Source organism: Triticum urartu, chromosome 3A (genome assembly GCF_056163025.1).
Source record: "Triticum urartu cultivar PI428250 chromosome 3A, HENAU_Tu73, whole genome shotgun sequence".
Lineage (NCBI taxonomy): Eukaryota > Viridiplantae > Streptophyta > Magnoliopsida > Poales > Poaceae > Triticum > Triticum urartu.
Window position 1 is genome coordinate 256396994 of NC_141875.1, and position 22138 is coordinate 256419131.

Genomic DNA, 22138 nt, shown 5'->3' on the forward strand with positions numbered 1-22138 from the left:
CGCCTCTCCGACGAGCCCGCATCCGACGCGGGCACAGGCGGCCCCGAGAGCCTCCCCGCGGGCCTCCTTGATCAACTCCACGTCGCCAGCGTGCCAGTTGGGGACTTGGAGTCCGTAGGCTCCACTGATCCGATGTTGGTCGACTCCGACACCGCATCGCTTGACACGTTCCCCACCAACGTGGTGGTCTACGATGAGCCGCTCCCTTGCGCGGAGAGTGGCAAAAGCACCGTCACGGAAGTGCTTGTCATTGATCATGGTGAGCACTCTGGCGGGGGTGAGTATGACCCGCTCAACACGGCGCTGCAAGACCTAGCAGCGCCCATTCCCGAAGACGCCGACGCCGAGACGCTGGAGGCACGCCGCCTTTAGCTAGTCGAAGGCGCCAAAAAGCTGGCTAGCATGAGATGCCTATCAGAGGCCTACCAGCGCGAGATGGACCGCGCTGTGGGCGGCACGCCGGCTCCGGCTGGGCCTAGCCACCTTGGCGTGGTCCAGTAGCGCGGCGTGGCCATCGCCGACCTGTTCGGGGCAAATCACCCCGTTTACGCCACACCTGCGGAGAACATTCGAGCCGTCCAGGCGGCGGCAGACGAGCTGGACAAGTTTGAGGGCGAAGAATGTCGCTTGATGACGGAGCGCGTCCAGCGACTCCTTGACGCAGCTGCGGAGCAGAACGAGGCCGGCTGCCGCACTGATGTGCCGCACCGACAGAATGACAACCTGCGTCCCCGCCGAGACCAAGGCGCGACATCTCGGACGCCGACTGGTGGCGTCCGCGGAAGAAAAGACAAGGAGCCGGCTGCCAGCCGCAGTCGGACTCGCATCACCATAGAGCGCGACCAAGATGGCCGCCCAAGAACAGTGGAACCACGGGATGACTGTCCGCCTCCTCCCCCTCAAAGGGAAAGGCGAGTCTCCCTGCCGCCTATCGATCACCCGACGCTCGGTGACCGCCTTGGCCGCCGAGAGGGAGTCAGAGAGAATGACGCCCGCCACCGGATCGACCGTCTCCACCGATCCCTGGCGCTTGAAGAAGAAGATGAGTTGGGTCCGCCGTGTTTCGGCCCCCGCATCCGAGACGAGCCCTTCCCCAAAGGGTTCACGCTCCCCAGAGACACACCCAAATACACCGGCTCCGTGAAAATGGAAGACTGGCTGGTCGACTACTCCACGGCCGTCAGCATAGCAAACAGCAACAAGCGTGTTGCTGTGAAGTACGTTCCGCTCATGCTCCAGGGCACGGCCCAGACGTGGCTGAACAGCTTAAGGCCCCGTAGCATCAACAGTTGGGTCAACTTCACGGACGCCTTCGTCCGCAACTTCACCAGCACGTACAAGCGGCCTCCCAAACCTCGCCAGCTCTCCTTGTGCGTGCAGGGCCCCAACGAGTCAACTCGCGACTACCTCACGCGCTGGGCCGAGCTCCGCAACTCCTGCGAGGGCGTGCACGAGGTGCAGGCTATTGAGTACTTCACTACAGGATGCTGAGAAGGCACCCTCCTCAAGCATAAGCTTCTCTGCGATGAGCCAGAAACCCTCGACGAGCTGCTGATCATAGCAGACAAATACGCCACAGCCGACTCCTCCATGAAGGCGGAGATTCAAGTTAGTTCGACAGGCAAGGTGGCTCCTCAGGCTCCTCGAACCCCGGCCAAAGACACTAGTCGGCGTCAACTGCAGAACGACCACAAGCGCAAAGCCCCACAGCCGACTTCCACCAGTCGGCAGGTGGCGGCAATCAAAGACCAGCAGCCGGAAGGGCAGCCTCTGACCAAACGCGAGAAGGGCGGCAAGCCCAACTGGCAGCCAACTTTCTCATACGAGCAGACTTTGGATGGACCCTGCAAATTCCACAGTGGCGCGAAGCCGTCCAACCACACCACTCGGAAGTGCCACTGGCTCACCAGGATCTCCAAGGGAGACGGCCTTTTGCCTCCCCTACCTGCGGGGTAGCCGCCTCCTCCTCCGCCCCAACAGCCGGCGGTCAGACCAGTCGGCGCGATACAAGACGAGTACCCAGAAGAGCATGGAGCCTATGTCGTGTTCACCAGCGTGGCCGATGATCGACGCAGCCAGCGGCTGCAGCGGCAGGAGGTGAATGCAGTAGCATCTGACACACCAGAGTTCATGCATTGGTCTAAGAAGCCCATTAGCTGCAGCAGAGCTGACCACCCGGAAGTAATGCCCAAAGCCGGCTCCTACACCTTGGTTTTGGACGCCACCTTTGCCACGGACAAACGAGCTGCTCGCTTTTCTAGAGTCCTGATAGACGGAGGCAGCAGCATCAACATCCTGTACAAGGATACCATGGAGAAATTAGGGATCAGACAGAGGCAGCTTCAGTCCAGCCAGACAGTGTTCCATGGCATAGTTCCTGGCCTTTCCTGCTCACCAATCGGAAAGACCTTGATCGACGTCCTCTTCGGAGACAAAGATCATTTCCGCCAAGAGTCAATTTGGTTCGAAGTGGTGGACCTGGAGAGCCCGTACCATGCGCTACTTGGACGGCCTGCCCTGGCCAGGTTCATGGCTGTCCCCCACTATGCCTACCTCAAGATAAAGATGCCGAGTTCCAAAGGGATTCTGACTATAACTGGCGACTATAAGAAGTCGTCCGCCTACGCATCAAAGAGCAGTCAGCCGGCCGAGTCCCTCGTGATCGCAGCTGAGAAGCAGCTACTTGACCGGGTTGTGGCGATGGTAAGCAAACAGCCAGAGATGTCGCCCGATCCCAGGGAGTCGGAAGCTGAGGGCTCGTTCAGCCCGGCCAAAGAAACAAAGAGGATACCTTTGGACCCAGAGCACCCAGAGAGGTACACTGTCGTAGGCGCCAACCTCGACAGCAAATAGGAAGGCGAGCTCGTCGATTTCCTCCGTGAGAATCAGGACATCTTCGCATGCTCCCCCAAAGACATGCCAAGTGTTTTGACGCATTTCGCCGAGCACAAATTGCATGTCCGATCTGATGCCAAGCCAGTCAGGCAGCCTTTGTGCCGCCTGTCAGAAGAGAAGAGAAGAGTTGTTGGAGAAGAGACAGCCCGGCTGCTTGCGGCCGGCTTCATCATGGAAGTGTTCTTTCCAGAATGGCTAGCAACCCAGTCCTGGTACTGAAGAAGGACAAGCAATGGCGAATGTGTATTGACTTCACTAGCCTCAACAAAGCATGCCCCAAGGACTCGTTCGCTTTGCTAAGGATCGACCAAGTGATAGACTCCACAGCCGCATGTGAGCTGTTGAGTTTCTTGGATGCATATTCGGGGTATCACCAGATCAAGTTGAACCCGTCCGATAGGTTGAAGACCGCCTTCATCACGCCATTTGGAGCCTTCTGCTACCTGACCATGACGTTCGGCTTGAGGAACGCCGGCGCCACCTTCCAACGTTGCATGCAGAAGTGCGTCCTCAAGCAACTCGGCAGAAATGCTCATGTTTACATGGATGATGTGGTAGTGAAGACGGAGAAGCGTGAAACACTGCTGTAAGACCTCAAGGAGACCTTTGAGAACTTGCGCCGATTTCAGATCAAGCTCAATCCGGAGAAATGCATCTTCGGAGTACCAGCCGGCCAGCTCCTTGGTTTCCTGGTCTCCGAACGCGGCATAGAGTGCAACCCTGTGAAGATCAAGGCTATTGAGAGGATGGACGTACCCAGCCGACTGCTGGACGTACAAAAGTTCACCGGCTGTTTGGCATCCATTAGCCGATTCATTAGTCGGTTGGGCGAGAAGGCTCTCCCCCTGTACCAACTCATGAAGAAGACCACTTTTTTCGAGTGGAACCACAAGGCGGACGAAGCTTTTATCCAACTAAAGAAGATGCTGACTACTCCACTTGTCCTGGCGGCTCCGACTCCTAAGGAACCCATGCTCCTCTACATCGCTGCCACCAGCCGAGTAGTCAGCACAGTCATCGTGGTAGAGCGCAAGGAGGAAGGCAAGGCGCTACCAGTCCAGAGACCGGTATATTATTTAAGTGAAGTACTGTCGATCTCCAAGCAAAACTACCCCCACTACCAGAAGATGTGCTACGGCGTGCACTTTGCCGCCAAGAAATTAAAGCCTTACTTCCAAGAACATCCAATCACTGTGGTCTACACGGCTCCACTAGCCGAGATCATCGACAACCGGGATGCTTCGGGCCGAGTAGCCAAATGGGCCATAGATTTGGCCCCCTACACCATCTACTACCAGCCTCGTACCGCCATCAAATCATAAGCGCTGGCCGACTTCCTCGTTGACTGGGCCGAAACCCAGTATCTGCCGCCAGCGCCCGACTGCACCCATTGGCGAATGCATTTTGACGGCTCCAAGATGCGCACCGGCTTGGGAGCCGGTATCGTCGTCACCTCTCCCAAGGGCGACAAGCTCAAATATGTGCTGCAAATCCATTTTTCCTTCTCGAACAACGTCACTGAATATGAGGCACTCATTCACGGTCTCCGGCTAGCCAAAGAGCTCGGCATTCACCGGATCCTGTGCTATGGTGACTCCGACTTGGTGGTCCAGCAGTCGTCGGGTGATTGGGACGCCAAATACGCAAACATGGTGAGCTACCACTTCCTCATACAGCAACTCAGTGGATATTTTGAGGGGTGCGAGTTTCTCCATGCAACTCAGTGGTATAGCAACTCAAGCGATACCGTCCGGCGTCGCCCTCTAGTGCCTCCTCAAGCCGTCTGTCAAGCCATCGCCAGAGTCAGACTCTATCTTCGTACCTGCTCCTCCTAAAGTAGTCCGATCCGACTCAAGAGCCCCCGCAGATGGAGCCAGCATTCCGGCAGCCAGTGCGGGGATCTTGGCAGTCGCACCCGGCTCGGGGACTGCGGCAGTCGACCCGGAGACTTCAGAACCCGGCCCGGGGACTGCGCCAATCCGCCCCGGGACTTCATCGACACAGAAAGCGGCTGCCGACTCCAACCCGCCACCTCCCGGCCCAGCCGCCCTCGTCCAAGTCGCAGTCTTGACAGTTGCAGAAATTGCAGCACCTTCATGGGCCCAGCACATCCTCAAATTCCTGGTGAACAAAGAGCTGCGAACTAATGAGATCTCAGCTCGGAAAGTGCAACGCCGGGCGGCAGCATACACCATAGTCAACAGAGAACTCGTAAGGCGCAGTATCACTGGTGTCTACCAGCGCTGCGTGGAGCCAGAGCAAGGCCAAGCAATTCTCAAGGACATCCATCAAGGCGAGTGTGGCCACCACGTGGCTTCAAGAGCACTCATCGCCAAAGCCTTCCGCCATTGTTTCTTCTGGCCGACTGCTCTTGAAAACGCCAAGGCCTTGGTCCAAAAATGCAAGGGGTGCCAGAAGTTCCGCTCCAAGCCACATCAACCGGCTTCTGCACTCAAGACTATTCCCATTGCCTGGCCCTTTGCTATTTGGGGCTTGGACATGGTAGGACCATTCAAGACGGCACGAGGAGGTTTGACTCACTTACTTGTCGCAGTGGACAAGTTCACCAAGTGGATAGAAGCAAAACCAATCAAGAAGTTGAATGGTCCGACTGCTGTGACCTTCATCTCCGACATCACAACTCGGTATGGCATACCGCACAGCATCATCACCGACAACAGCACAAACTTTGCCAAAGGTGCCTTGGCCCGTTTCCGCGTGACGCAGGGCATCCGACTGGACTTAGCGTCCATTACCCATCCGAAATCCAACGGCCAGGTAGAGCGAGCAAACGGCCTAATCCTGTCCGACATCAAGCCTCGGCTGGTCGAGCCTCTGGAGCGCTCGACAGGCTGCTGGCTTGACGAGTTGCCAGCCGTCCTCTAGAGTCTGCGCACGACTCCAAACAAGTCAACCAGCTTCACGCCCTTCTTCCTCATCTACGGTGCCGAAGCCATTATCCCAACGGACATACAGTTCGACTCCCCTCGAATCACCATGTACACCGAAGAGGAAGCAGAAGAAGCACGTCAAGACGGCGTCGATCTGCTGGAAGAGGGTCGGCTGTTGGCACTCAGCCGGTCTAGCATCTACCAGCAGAGCCTACACCGATACTACAACCGGAAGGTCAAGCCGCGATCTTTCCAAGAAGGAGACCTGGTGCTCCGGCTGACTCAGCGAACAGCCGGCCAACACAAGCTCTCAGCACCTTGGGAAGGCCCTTTCATCATCAGCAAAGTGTTGGGCAATGACTCCCACTACCTGATCGATGCTCAGAAGCCCCGAGCATGCAAGAGGGACGACTCTGGCAAAGAGATGGAGCGACCACAGAATGCAAACCTCCTCCGAAGATTTTACAGTTAATGCAGTATGTACCACGCTACCTTTTGTATTAAAGTACGAAGACCTCGGGCCCCTCGAAAAGAGCTCGGGACTGCCCTCTTTTATCGATATGATAAGAGTTATGCCTATGAGTATGTTATTCTTTGTTATACCGCTTGGCACCGGGTTCGACTAGTTGGCTCGGAGACTTGCCGTCTTGAACTATGAAATGACTTCCTGCAGCCGGACAAGTAGTGTGTGGCACTTAAGCCGTCCCCTGTTAGAAGCCGCAGATCGCAGAGCGACTGTCTAGTGAGTAGGAGTAAGGTAGAATGGGTGCCCATATGAAAAACGGCTAAGGACTCAAAGCATATACATAGTTTTAGCCGGCTTCCAACCTTTTACAACCGACTCTCGAGCAGCCGGCTCGCCGTTTTCTAAATTAACTTGCTAAAAACTCTAAACAGCTAAGTACTTGCCTTCCCAAAGAAGCCAAGTACTTGATCCAGCAGCAGTCTGCAGAGCGGCTGTCCGACTGGCAAGACGGCAACCAAGGGAAGGTGGCAAAGGAAAAAGCCAAAGAGCAATAAGCAAGAAGAGATAGAACGCGGATAAATATTTACATAGAAAAGGCCCTTGGCCGAATCCTCAAACAGAAGTTCAAGATACACCCCGTGGGTGGAATTGTGCAAAATAACAAGTTCATTGAGACTATTAAGTAGGTAAAAACAAAGATAAAGTGGCAGCCTAGGATGCCGTGGACAGACTCGGAGGACCGGAGGGGTCGGCGGTGCTAGTTGCCGGGGCGGCCGGCTAGTTGGTCTCCGCTTGATCACCTCTGGCAGCAGCTGGCTCGGTTGGGCGCGGCTCGTTGCTGGAGGCATGGTCGAGCTGGGGCTGGCCGTCTGCCCCAACCTCTGGCACCTCCTCCTCATCTCCTTCCTCCTCCTCGCCTTCTTCTTCACCACTGGAGTCGATCACCTCCGTCGAGTCCTCGCTGTCGTCCAGGTTCAGCCCGAACCACTCCGGCGGTGCCTCCTCGCCGTTCTCAGTCCGCTCTGGGACAAAGACACAGGTGTCGGTGTACTCGGCGATCGACGCGGCACGCTTGACGAGATCGTCTTCCACGGCCGCCAGCTCCGCCTGAGCTTCCAGCCAGAACGTGGCTAGCTGGGCTAGACTCAGCCCAGGATACCATGCCTTGGAGAATTCTAAGGCCCGGCGTGCTCCAGCCCGGGCCGAAGAACCCTTCCAGGCCTCAAGGCGGCCGGCTGCTACCTCCAGCCAGTCGGCAGTCCGACTAGGGGTGCGCGGTGCCTGCATATCCGGCCACAGGGAGGCAATCGCCTGGGCACCGACACGTTGAAGCCGGCGCAGCATCCGGTGGGCAGGCCGAAGGCGGTCCTCGATGCTCAGGATCTGCTCGCCAAGAGTTCGGGGGGCGTTGGCGGCAATCTGTGCGCCGTCCGCCCTCCTCCCTTCACGATCAGCCTCGATGGCTTGATTGGCGGCGTCCGAATGGCCGGGGAAGAAGTCTGCCAAGGAAGAAGAACGGAGAACAAGGTTAAAGATTAGAGGCCGACTCAACTAGCAGTCGGCAGCTTAGAAAAGGAAAATGAGGGGAAGCTCACCGTCGACGAGATCTTCGATCGCGTGGAAGCCGGAGACCAGCGTCGTCTCCGTGTCGGTCCAGGAGGAGCGCTCAGACGCGAATTCGGCAAGGAGGGTGGTCTCCTTGTCCTCCGCCTCCTTCTGGGCCTTCTGGAGCAGCTCCTTCTGCTCCGCCAGCTGCGTATCCAGCCGGTCGCGCTCCTCCGTCAGCCGGCCGTACTCCTCCTCCTTGACACGCAGCGCGATGTTGGCCTTGCCCAGCTGCTGCTGCAGGGCAGCGTTGGCCTCTGAAGAAGAAGAAGGAGGGGTGTCAGTCGCCAACAAGGAAGAAAGGTCACCGGGAGATCTGGCCCGACTGCTCAGCAGTCGGCCCGAATCTCGGGGACTACAGCCCGCGCTGCGCCAGCGCGCCCTCGCAGAGATGGAAGAGGACTCACCCCGGCTGTCCGACAAGTCGGCGGTCCGCTTGGCCAGCTCCTCAACATTGGCGTTGAAGGCGGTCACGCAAAGATTGTGGTAGTCCTGCATCAAAATTCCAGACAAAGTGTTGGTACTTGGAACTCACCGATTAGAGTTCCGAGCCGCCTGCTCTGCAGCCGGCCCGAAACTCGGGGACTACACCCAGTGGGTGCGATGGCGCGCCCCCACAAAGAAAAACAAGAAACAAAAACAAAAAGGAAGGACGCATACCCAGATGGCTGTTCGCGATGCCAAATACGCCTTGGTGCATTCCTTGATGGCGTCGCCCTCAGCTCGGAGCTTGGCTTGGACGTCCAAGAGCGCCCGTTCAACGGGCCCGTCTAGCCTCCCCGCACCCACCCAGTGGGCGCGGCGCTCGACACCTTGGTGTCTGGGATCGTGGAGCTCATGGCGCCGGTCTCCAGAGGGCGCGGCGCCGAGGCCGCCTTCGCGAGACGGCGGCGTGTCGGCGTGCCGACCTCGAGAGCTAGGCCCGTCGCCACCACGCCTTCAGTTGACGGCACCGGCGAGTCCACCGGCTGCCCGCCTGGCGCGCTTCCGGAGGGCGGCGGTGGCGGCACAATTCCTTGCAATAGTTTTGCGATATAAAGATGGTGATATTAGAGTCATGCTAGTGGGTAGTTGTGGTTGTAGAAATACTTGTCTTGAGGTTTGTGATTCCCGTAGCATGCACGTATGGTGATCCGTTATGTGATGAAGTCGGAGCATGATTTATTTATTGATTGTCTTCCTTATGAGTGGCAGCCGGGGACGAGCGATGGTCTTCTCCTACCAATCTATCCCCCTAGGAGCATGCGCGTAGTACTTTGTTTGGATAGCTAATAGACTTTTGCAATAAGTATGTGACTTCTTTATGACTAATTTTGAGTCCATGGATTATACACACTCTCACCCTTCCACCATTGCTAGCCTCTCTAGTACCGCACAACTTTCGCTGGTACCATAAACCTTCCTCAAAATAGCCACCATACAACTTCCATTCCGAGATATATTGCCATGCAACTTCCATCATCATCATATACATGACTTGGGCATTCATTGTCATATTGCTTTGCGTGATCGTAAGATAGCTAGCACGATGTTTTCATGGCTTGTCCGTTTTTTGATGTCATTGCTATGCTAGATCATTGCACATCCCGGTACACTACCGGAGGCATCCATATAGAGTCATACTTTGTTCTAGACATTGAGTTGTAATATTGAGTTGTAAGTAAATAAAAGTGTGATGATCATCATTATTAGAGCATTGCCCCAGTGAGGAAAGGATGATGGAGACTATGATTCCCCCATAAGTCGGGATGAGACTCCGGACTTTACAAAAAAATAAAAGACACCAAAGAAGCCCAAATAAAAAAAGAGGCCAAAGAAGCCCACCAAAAAATAAAAAAAACTAAAAAATGAGAGAAAAATAGAGAAGGGGTAGTGCTACTATCCTTTTTCCACACTTATGCTTCAAAGTAGCACCATGTTGTTCATATAGAGAGTCTCTTGAGTTATCACTTTCATATACTAGTGGGAATTTTCATTATAGAACTTGGCTTGTATATTCCGATGATGGGCTTCCTCAAATGCCCGAGGTCTTCATGAGCAAGCAAGTTGGATGCACACCCACTTAGTTTCAGTTAGAGCTTTCATACACTTATAGCTCTAGTGCATCCATTGCATGGCAATCCCTACTCACTCACATTGATATCTATTGATGGGCATCTCCATAGCCCGTTGATACGCCTAGTTGATGTGAGACTATCTTCTCCTTTTTGTCTTCTCCACCATCATATTCTATTCCACCTATAGTGCTATGTCCATGGCTCACGCTCATGTATTGCGTGAAAGTTGAAAAGGTTTGAGAACGTCAAAAGTATGAAACAAATTACTTGGCTTGTCATCGGGGTTGTGCATGATGTGAATATTTTGTGTGGTGAAGATGGAGCATAGCCAGACTATATGATTTTGTAGGGATAACTTCCTTTGGCCATATTATTTTGGAAAGACATGATTGCTTTGTTAGTAGGCTTGAAGTATTATTGTTATTATGTAAAATGATAGACTATTGCTTTGAATCACTCTTATCTTAATATTCATGCCATGATTAGATCTGTGATCAAGATTATGCTAGGTAGCATTCCACATCAAAAATTATCTTTTTTATCATTTACCTACTCGAGGACGAGCAGGAATTAAGCTTGGGGATGCTGATACGTCTCCGTCGTATCTATAATTTTTGAATGTTCCATGCCAATATTCTACAACTTTCATATACTTTTGGTAACTTTTTATACTATTTTTGGGACTAACATATTGATCCAGTGCCCAGTGTCGGTTCCTGTTTGTTGCATGTTTTTTGTTTCGCGGAATATCCATATAAAACAGAGTCCAAACGGAATAAAAAATGACAGATATTTTTTTTAGAATATATACGATTTTTGGGAAGAAGAATCCATGTGAGACGATGCTCGAGGGGCCGACGAGGTAGGAGGGCGCGCCCTAGGGAGGCAGGCGCGCCCCTGACCATCGTGGCCGCCCCATAAGGCGGTTGATGCCCTTCTTTCAGCGTAAGAAAGCTAATATCCGGATAGAGATCTTGTTAAAATTTCAGCCCAATCAGAGTTACGGATCTCCGGGAATATAAGAAACGGTGAAAGGGTAGAATCTGAGAAGGCAGAAACAGAGAGAGACAGAGACAGATCCAATCTTAGAGGGGCTGTCGCCCCTCCCGTGCCATGGAGGCCATGGACCCAAGGGGAAACCCTTCTCCCATCTAGGGAGGAGGTCAAGGAAGAAGAATAAGGAGGGGGGCTCTCTCCCCCTCGCTTCCGGTGGCGCCGGAACGCTGACGTGGCCATCATCATCATCACCGCGATCTACCCCAACACCTCCGCCATCTTCACCAACATCTCCATCACCTTCCCCCCTCTATCTACAGTGGTCCACTCTCCCACAACCCGCTGTACCCTCTACTTGAACATGGTTCTTTATGCTTCATATTATTACCCAATGATGTGTTGCCATCCTAGGATGTCTGAGTAGATTTTCGTTGTCCTATCGGTGGTTGATGAATTGCTATGATTAATTTAATTTGATTGTGGTTATGTTGCTGTCCTTTGGTGCCCATCATATGATTGCATGTGTGGATCACACCATAGGGTTAGTTGTATGTTGATAGGACTATGTATTGGAGGGCAAGAGTGACAGAAGCTTCAACCTAGCATAGAAATTGATGCATACGGGATTGAAGGTGGACCAGTATATCTTAATGCTATGGTTGGGTTTTACCTTAATGAACATTAGTAGTTGTGGATACTTTCTAATAGTTCCAATCATAAGTGCATAGAATTCCAAGTTAGGGATGACATGCTAGCAGTGGCCTCTCCCACATAATACTTGCTATCGGTCTAGTAAAGTAGTCAATTGCTTAGGGGCAATTTCGCAACTCCTACCACCACTTTTCCACACTCGCTATATTTACTTTATTGTTTCTTTATCTAAACAACCCCTACTTTTTATTTACGTACTCTTTATTATCTTGCAAACCTATCCAACAACACCTACAAATTACTTCTAGTTTCATACTTGTTCTAGGTAAAGCGAACGTCAAGCGTGTGTAGAGTTGTATCGGTGGTTGATAGAACTTGAGGGAATATTTGTTCTACCTTTAGCTCCTTGTTGGGTTCGACACTCTTACTTATCGAAAACTATTGCGATCCCCTATACTTGTGGGTTATCAGTAGGCCCACAAGTCAGCCTCCCACTATGCTGGGTTCCATCTAGCAGGGGGAGTATTCATTTTTTTGTGCATAATAAGGAGGCACTTCCTTGCGTGCGAAGATAGCGGTGGGTCCGACCTGTCAGCGGGGGGGGGGCACGTTTTTTCGTCAAATACAGAGGCCCTTCTGGTGGGTCCTAGATGTCAGGTGGAGGAATCAAAGACTTGAGAAGGCGCACAGAACAAGCTAGTGTACCAGTAAAGAGATGTTGCTGAGTTTTAGAAAAAAGAGAGACGTGCTCCTGTAGCTGGTTCGAATCCAAACCTAGACTAGGACTATATATGGTGCTATGCTACTCTGCAAGTAATGAAACTGACATATCCAACATTCACTTCTAATCTTCTCTACTTACTCTGCCTACCATCAGAAGCTCTGGTCGCAGCAACCATGTCCGCTGGCTGCTCGTCCACCTGCTCTTCAGCAGGCAACAACTAAATATGCGCCAAGTCGCCGCCCGTACCATCGCCTGTGGGTCTCATCACACCCCCGCCGGCACGCGCACCGCAGCCGGTTGCTCATCGCAACCCGCTGCCGTTGGTGTGGTGCCACTGCTACAAATCACGCAGAGTCATCCGTCGGGCCTCAACCACAATCCTCAACCCTGGCCGAGTCTTCTACAAATGCCCGAATCATGGGGTAATAATATGTTTAAGTGTTGTTCTGCTGCTTTCAGTTGCTGATTTTTTTAATAGTTTTGGTGATGATCTTCCAATTTGATTCATGCAGAAAAGGGAAGATTCGTGTGATTTGTATTTATGGGAAGTTGCTAATGTGGGGGAGTGCTACTATGCTGATTATTTGGTTAGCCGAGGAATCCCAATACTAGCAGGTTGGGGTGTTGGACAAGTAACTGAAGAAACGGCAGAAGAGGAAGATGCAGAGCAGAAGGTTAAAGAGGCAGTTCCTCTGATCGCCAAGCAACAGCTACTGAATGGTCTTGACAGCAATGAGGAGATGAAAGAGCTTGTGAAGATAATGGGCAAAATCGATGTGCTCTGTAGGATGATTGTCTCTTTATTTGCAGTGTATGTAGCACTCGTGATGTATTCAGGGGCTATGATATGAGCACTTTGCTGAAACTAGTAATGAATGAAACCTTTGTAGTAGGCTTGGCGTAGTGTTGTGAACATCTAATGATTTCTATTAACGGAAATCAGGGGGTATCCCCTTTTGCTCATAAATAAATAAATAGCAGAGTCCCTTTTGGTAATAAATAAATAAATTAGCAGAGGCCCTATCGGGTCAGCTTTGTTCTCATTCGAAGACGTCGAGCAAATTGCAGTCCAACAACAAACTATGTCATCAAATTCAAGTTTCACAGCCAAATATGAGTATATCTAAACAACAATTTCGTCATGTTTTAGTCATCATACAATCACCAAACACAAATCAGCATACATAACAAGTGATGTTCTCACAGGAAAATACTGAACAACATGTTCATCAGGTTTCAGTTGTCATAGCAAACATAATTTCACATAGTAGATAAAAAGCGTCTTCTCACAGGCAAATACGACAAGAGCAATGTAATCATCATCCGCAGCAGCAACGTCAACATATTCGCCATGTGTATCAGTCTGAATCATAATTCCCCACGGTGTCATCTTCTTCTTCGTCCTCAACGTCCTCGAGCGTTGGCTTCTTCTTGATCAACTCTTTTATGTCCACAGCATGACAGACAATCTTTTTGCCGGCGTCATTGACATGATGGTTCTCAAAGATATTAGGAACATCTGTGTTATCTTGTACATCAGGAGCAGTGTAAGCATCATCTTGTTGTGCAACTTCATTAAATGAATTCCTCTGCTCAAACCTTTGCAATACTCTCCAGTCATCCCTACGTGCAAATGTGTCTTCCACGAAAAATATTTGTGTTGCTTTATTTGCCAAAATAAAAGGCTCATTGGTCTGGTACGCCGCCTTGACATTGATAGGTTTGAAATAATCATCAGCTCTGGGTTTTGAGATCCTGGAAGACAGGTTATACCAACGACAGCACAACGGAACCACACACCGATGATCCTCGAAACTGGAGATATACTACAACTGAACAATGTCTGTTATGTTAGCATACATTTCAGTTGTCTCTTTGTCATACGTATCTGTGCTCATGATGGAACTGATTTGTGTCTTCCTACCTTCGTCTCGTGCAAGGGTGTTGTAGTGCACATCTCCAACAACGCAAGATTCATAATGTCTTACCTGAATATCAGGACCCATTGTTAGTGAGTAAAGGCCATCATCAACTGCCTGCCCATCCTCCCGCATGTCTTAACCTATGGTTAGAAAATAGACAAGCCGATCATCTTATGTACTCAATATATTAAAAAAACTGACAGTGCAATTCAAAAGCATACATGGCTCTTGAACCATTTCGCAAATCCTGCCATAACCAGTTAGTCAATGTTTCTTGGATTTTGCAGCAGTAACTCCTTTTTGTAGATGCTGCACAACATAGTGATCGCGTCAAACATCTAAATATATAAGAATGTGCTACAAATTTAGTAGATTATGATGTATAAAATGCAGTACTTAGCACTTACTTGATATAAGGTAGTATCTCAGGACAGTTATTCAACACATACCAAACCATTTTGTCCAAATCTTTAGGTTTGTCCTCTTGTCGACTCTTCCTTGTAACTCGAACAGAATAATCGAAAACATTGAGCCCGAGATTTTCTTCATCCACCTATTTGCTAAGGTGATCAACTGTTTCAATGTATTTTGAGCAGAATGTCAACGCGTCTCTAGCAATGTAGGCCTCTGCAATGGAACCCTCGGGTCTAGCTCTATTCCTAACATAGCCCTTGAAAGTGCCTAGCCGCCTTTCAATAGGGTACATCCAGCCATACTGTACTAGACCTCTAAGTTGTGCCTCATCAGGTAGATGAATAGCCAAATGCAACATAACATCAAAGAAGGCTGGAGGATATATCTTCTCAAGGTCGCATAGGATAGTTGGTATCTTGTCTCTAAGACGCTCCAAAGCATCTATCCTGATATTTCTACTGCAGAGTTCCCTGAAGAATTGTCCCAACTCTGCAACTGCTCTGTATAAGTCAGGGCGGCCCAATCCTCTAAGGATAACAGGTAAAACCCTTTGAAGTAGGACGTGGCAGTCATTAGTTTTCAACCCTTGTACCTTGTTTCCATCTGCACTGACTCTCCTTTCAGGGTTGGAAGGAAATCCATGTGGAAATCTCACATGTGACAGGACCTCGCAGAATTCTTTTCTTTTTACCTTGTCCAAGACGTACACACCTGGTGCCATATCCCGTGGTTTACCTTCATCTTGCACCTGCAAATCCTCTCTGCTACCCAGGTGTGTCAAATAAATCCTAGATTTTAAGGTATCTTTCATCTTGCGTTCAATATTAAGAAGTGTGTCGATAATGTTGTCACATATATTTTCTTGATGTGCATCACATCAAGATTATGCCGCAGATCCAAATCTTTCCAATACTCCATGTCCCACCAAGTGGACCTGCGGGTAAACAATAATCTCTCTTCTGCCATGCCACACTTCGTTTTCCCACTACCATTACCAGGATGGTTTCCTGGTGTAATATGCCTGACCTTCTCTAATTGCACTTGCAACTCATCGGCAGTGAGCCTCTTTGGCGCATCACGATTTTTATGCTTTGCATTGAACACATGTCTTCGGTATTTTCTAGGATGCGGCCTGTCCTTGGCAAGGAAACAACGGTGTCCAATGTAACAGATCTTACTAAGTATTGCGTACGACAGTGGATTCCTGTCACAGCGAACACATGCATTGTAACCATGTGTCGTTCGCCCTGACATAGTGCCCAAAGCCGGATAATCATGGATGCACCAAATTATAACAACACGTAGAAAGAAATTAGCTGGTGGGCTTCTATATAGGTCCCGAGTGAGAACACCCCTCCATAGTTGTTGAAGTTCCACCACAAGAGGCTCCATGAACAAATCAAAATCCTTTCCAGGACTTTTTGGACCTGAGATGAGCAAGGCCATCATGTAGTTTGATTCTTTGGTGCACAGATTTGAGGCATGTTGTAAGGGATAACAAGCACTGGCCACATGCTATATGTGGCGCTCTGGTGGCCAAATGGGTTAAATCCATCTGAACCTAAGCCAAGTCTAATGTTTCTCGGGTCAGCAGCAAACTTTTCGTGTTTCTGATTGAAGCTTTTCCACTCACTACCATGTGATGGATGGCTCATTACATTCTGATCTCTGTACTCCTGGTTCCTAGAATGCCACAGTACATCCTCTCTTGTTTCAGCATCATGAAACAACCTCTGCAATCTGGGTTGTCAGTGTACAAAAATAGGCGCGCATCTTTGTACCCCTTTTTCCCGTGCACGGGCAGTCAGAGCCGCGCCCACGACCACACCAAGCAGAACAAGGGAGGTGAGCCAAGGTAAGATCGAAGCCCAAGACAATCAAAGCAAGGTCAAGGCCAAGACCACAAAGAGCAGAGGGACGAAGCAAGTTCCCCCGGCAAGACCCTTGCCGGGGGGCCTCAGCGGCCCCGGCAAGACTATTGCCGGGACAGTCCGCCCCGCACCAACAGAGCGAGCCACCCTTGAGCCCACGGCCCCCCAGTGCCATCACCAACGTGGGGCCAGGGCTCGGGAAGGCACCCCTGTGGTGGCGTGAAGATCTTTGTGAACACATATTCAAGATCAGATTAGAAGACGATGATTCTCGGCAAGATCCTTGCCAAGGAAGGCCACCAGACCCCTGGCAAGATCCTTGCCGGGGACGACAACACGACACGGCGAGACCCTTGCCGGGCCACCCGGCAAGGCCACTGCCAAGCCCACGTCAACCAAGCTTCTACCACCGTTCACATGCAGCTGCCAGCCCAACCAGCTGGGCGGGCACCTACGTGGCAACATGCAGCTCCCGGGCCAACTCATCATGCGCATGTGTGGCGGAATGTAGATCTTCGTGAAGGCTCCACCACCGTGCCAACTCAGCTGCCTGCCTGCCTACATGGCATCGCACACATCCCTGGCCGAGGCGCGTGTCGAAGCGAGGAGGAGCGACGACGGACGACACCTTGTCTTGTAATACGAGGGATAACCTCGTGCCACTGTAGACCTTCCCACCTCCTGTGTGCCACTGTGGCAACCCCTTTCCCTATAAAAGGAGGCCCGAGGCGACGAGGAGGGGGATTCAGCTCTTTCGAACCACACGCTGACCACAGCTAGTTCGAGAGCTCAAGAACTCTCAGAAATACACCCACCAAAGCAGGACTAGGGTTTTACGCATCCTCGCGGCCCGAACCTAGGTAAACGATCCTTGTGTTGTCTACTAGCCCTGCTCTACTCGCAACCCTGTGCCCCGGCAACCGTAGTAGGGATTCTTGTGATCCCATAGGTGTCGTTCCGCATCGACATCCTTGGCGCGCCAGGTAGGGGTGCGCAATTCTGAGAATCTGGTCTGGTAGTTAGCCTAGCGGTTCTTCATCGCTTTCGGTTTCTGAGAAGAAGGCGGCTGGAGGAACGACGCCATCTCAGCGACAGAATTATTTCCTCTTACATTTAAGGTTATCGTCCTCGGAGATCTGACCTATGTATGGGAAACCTGCACGCAAGGGGGCCCCCGCGATTGGAAACGCCTTTGTTCTGTTTCGAGTCTGCTCAACAGCTCAAAGCTGCCGCGTCGAGAGTGGCGGGGTAGCCTTCCGCACCTGGCAATGCTCCTGGCTCTGACTCGAGTCAAACTCAACAGTTCGGGCGGCCGCGCTAAGGGCGGTAAGGTGGTTTTCCCGGCAGCAAGCACACCCGGCAGGCCAATGGGGATCCGTCCCCACGACGCCGCACAAGGAAAAATCGAACAGGAAAATAACATGCATGATACTAAAAAGTGCTGTAGAGTTATGTTACATCAAATTGTTGCTGCGGTTCTAACTAGAGATAGCAATTGTCTTGGTTGTGAACCTGCAGCGGCGATAAAAAAACGGGATGCCTAATCTCGGCGCTGGCCCTCCACCCTCAGAATTCCGCCGACTCGGCTGATGATGGGCTCGATGCGCTCCCTGAGCGGCACAAGGTCGGTTCCCTCCGGCATGCTCGCCAGCGCGTCATCAAAGTCGAGGTCGGGGTACCAGTGCGCCACCTTGGTGAGAACCTTGGTCATGGCACCCTGGCAAAACCTCCGGGACTCGTCGGCCAGTGAGGCTGCCCAATTGGCGTGGAGCCGCTCCAGAGCACCGACGACCTTCTCGAAGAACATGGTCATGCTGTAATTGGCGCTAACGCCCCGCTCCGGGACATACCTCACGTCCGGCATCCCCATGAGGGCCAGCTGCACGGCGTCCTGGTTGGCGACGGTGGCAAGGCGATCGAGCCAACGGTTCTCGCCCTCCACGTGGTCCGCGAAGTTGAGGCCCTCGTTCTTCCACAATAGCTTCTCGGCCTCCAGCTCCTTAGCCAGGGTCCCCTCTCGGGTTGTGGCTTCTGACAACACCTTCTCGAGACCCTCCAGCTTTAGCTTGAGGTCTTTGATGGAGTTGTTGGCCTCGGAGAGCTCCCCAGCATTGCGGACGACCCCGCCCTACGCCTCTGTCAGGGCACTGTTGAGCGTGTCCTGCTCCTGGGACAACTTCAGGGCCTGCTCCTTCAACCTGTCGCGCTCTGCCTCCAGCCCCTCCACCTTGCCGGCGTGAACCTGGGCCTGGGCATTCAGTGCCTCCTTGTGCCTCTGCTCCAGCTCGCTGGTCCGCTGCAAGACAAGCTTCTCCACCTCTGCATCCTTGCCGCGAAGCATGGTGGCAAGCTTCTCCTCACGCGCAGCGAGGTCCTCCTCCTGGGAGTTCAGCGCGGCCTCGCGCTGGGTCCGAGCGGCTTCGGCGGCCTCATCCAAGTTCTTCGCCGCCTCTTGAGCTTTCTCGACATCGGTGAGCTTCATGGTGAGCTCCACATCGCGCCTGGCCTGCTCACCCTAGGTCGCCTTGAGCTCCTTGTGGGCCTCGCGGAACCAGTCCTGCGCCTCGGCAACGCGCTTCTGGAGGTCCGCCTCCGCCTTCTCAACCACCGCCGTCCTGGACTTAGTCTTGTCCAGGCGGGCGCGGTGGAGCGCCTGGAGCTTTCGGAAGCTGACGCCCATGGCGTGGAGGAGCCGCTCTTCCTGCGAGCCATCGCCGCCAACGATCGGCTCATCAACGACTTCAAACCCGGCAGTGGTAAGCACCTCATCGTCAAACACCTCTCCCTCAACGGGTGTCCTGGTGCTCGACACACCTGGAAGGTGGACGAACAAATCGTCACTCACCCTCAGGTACTTGCCGGAGCCGGAAGCAGCAGAGGAGGAAGGCTGGTCACCAGCCTCCTCCTCCTCCTTGGCAACGGTCCCGTCGGCTTCCCCGGCAGGCCCCTTGCCGGCCTCCTCAGCGGCAGCCTTGTTGGCCTCCCCGGTGGGCCCCTCGGCGGCATCCTCGGCAGCGTCTTTGGCGGCCTCCTCGGAAGCGATCCTCTCAGCGTCCGCCCCGGCGGCCTTGGCGACGCCCTCAATGATGGCGTCCACGTCCTCTGGGTTCACCGAGGAGGAATCTGGGCACCGAAGAAAGGGGTGATGCAAGGCCAGGACCAGGAGCCCTAAAAAATGGGGGAAGCAGGGACGAACGGCAAATGGCTTACCTGTGCCAGTATCCGCCTGGGAAACGGAAGCCCCCTCCCCGCCAACATTTGGCGTCGAGGCAAAGCCGCCGGCGCTCGAGTTATCCTCCTCCTCCATGTGCGTGGGCCCGGTGCCTGGCGCCCTTGCCGGGGACGCCCCCCAGGGTGGCGTGGTCGATGGGGGTGGCGTGTTGGGAGTAGCCCTCTATGGCTCCTCCTGCTGCTGCTCTCCTCGTGTGTACCTGATAAGGTAAGCACCAAGGTGTCGTGCCCCTGAGACATGTCGACGGGAGAAGAGTGATGAACTTACGCTGGGGGCTCTGCCGAGGGCTGCTGTTCGGGCTGCTCAACACCACCAATGGCGACCCCGAAGTACCAACTGGGGGCTGGCCACCCGCCGAGAACTTGGCCCTCTTCACTCTCTAGGCCAGCGCTCCTCGTCCCTGCAAAGATGAAAACAAGTCAAGACAAGCAACGCAGATTGAGGAGGTAGAGATAACGAAAAGGAACCAGATACTTACTCGTCGTCCGCCTCCTCCTCTGCTGTCTTCCTCTTCCTCCTCGGGCCGAGGGATCCATAATCAAAAGTAACCTCCATATCAACATTCGCCGGAGGAGAAGGAGGTGGTGTCTGGGCACGCGTGGACGAAGAAGGGGTGGCTGTCTTCTTCTTCACCACGGCCTTCGCCGGCTTCTTTGTCGCCGCGGCCCTCGTATGACGCCCGGGCTCCTCCAAGGTCAGCTGTGACTGCACAGCCCTGCCGGGCCGGACCGGCTCGCCGTAAATGGCCCGCCGCAGGACTCGCCCCTTCCCCATAGGTGGCGTCGGCTCTGCGGTCTCGGCCTCCTCCGACGACAACCCGTCAGTCACATCTTCAACCAAAGGAGCCTCGGTGCCGGCGCTGCTGGCTCCCCCGGCGGTCATCACCTACCGGGCGAGCTCCTCGTCCTCCACGGCCATCGCGGCCTTGTCCTCCACTCCGCCGGCGTTGCCGGCCTCCCTGGCAAGTTGCGCCTCCCTCGCCTTAGTGGTGATGTAGTTCAGCTCCGCCTGGGAGGTGTCCTAGATAAGCAGCCGCTCGGCGTCGGTGTTGACATACACCTCGTGCAGGGTGTCGAAGAACTACTGCACTTCAGCGTTCTCTGGCTCCTTCCAGCTTGGGGCGGGGTTGTGCGTGTTGCAGTCCGGCATCATGGCGATGATCTCGGACTGACGCAAGTTGTTGCACAACGGGACCACCCCCGTCGGCAGCTTGAACAGAGGCCCCTTTAGGACCTTGCCGGCCTTCGCGGCGGCCCTCGCAACCTTGCCGGTCCGCTCGACCTCGCCGTCGCGGCCCATGTCGAGCTGGAAGATCCGCTGGCAGAAATGGGAGTGCTCCATCACTGTGAAGTTGTGGTCGAGGCCAGGGCGGAGCCGCATGATGTCTGCGGGGTTCGTGAAGAGCCAGGCTGGCCTCCCATTGTCATGCAGAGGAGCGATCCGGCGACGGATGAAGTCCGCCCCGATCATCTCAAGGGTGAGCCCGGCTTGGGTAAGCCGGAGAATCCTGGTGGTGGCGACCGTCAGCTTTCCTCCGTCGGTGTCGACGTCGCTCCAATCGCTTCCGCGAACCGGCGGCGCCTGGCGAACTTTGCAGAATGCCGGCGGGTCCTTCTCTTCGATCCAGCACCACCGGCCCCGCCATTCTTCCCACCTCTCCTTCATGGCGCCGTCTAGGTACGCTCCCTTGGATTTTGGGATCCAGGCGATGCACCCCGAGATGGCACCTCCCGTTTGGATCCGAGGGAAGAAGTAATGGCGGAAGAGCACCGTGTTGGGGTGCACCCCGGCAAAGCCTTCGCAAAGGTGCGCGACAAGGGCCATGCACGCCACCGCATTCGGAGTAAAATCCAGGAGGTGGAAGGTGAAGGTGTGCATGATGTCGCTGAAGAAATCGGAGAAGGGAGGACAGAGCCCGCATGAAAAATAATCAACAAAGAAAGGGTACCGATTTGGGATAGCCTCGGCGCAGTTAGCGGGGATGACGCGCGTGGCCGGATGCCCCGAATTCTCTCCACCTGTTTTGCCTCCCCACAGGGGCCTGAAGGAGTCCCGAAGCTCGAACACGTCGACCATCGAGCGGAAGAAGGTGGATTGCGTCCGCTGCACTGCCAGTGCACTCTCCGGCGGATCCGCGGCTCCGGCATCCTTGGCCACTCCCTTTCCCTTGGTGAATTTTGGCGCCATGGCGACCGGGGGAGGAGGGTAGGACAGAGGGCGGCGGAAGCGCAATGACGGCAAGCGGGGACGAAGCTTAAGGAAGAAGAGGAAGGAAGACGGAGGTGCCCGAGATTGGGGTCGCGTGGAGGGTAAAAGCAATAGTGCGCCCGCGATTATCCCTTTTTATGGGGAAGCCGTGGGGCGCGCTGCCCATTTACTGCGACGTGACACATGCGTGTGGAAACCGTCCCATG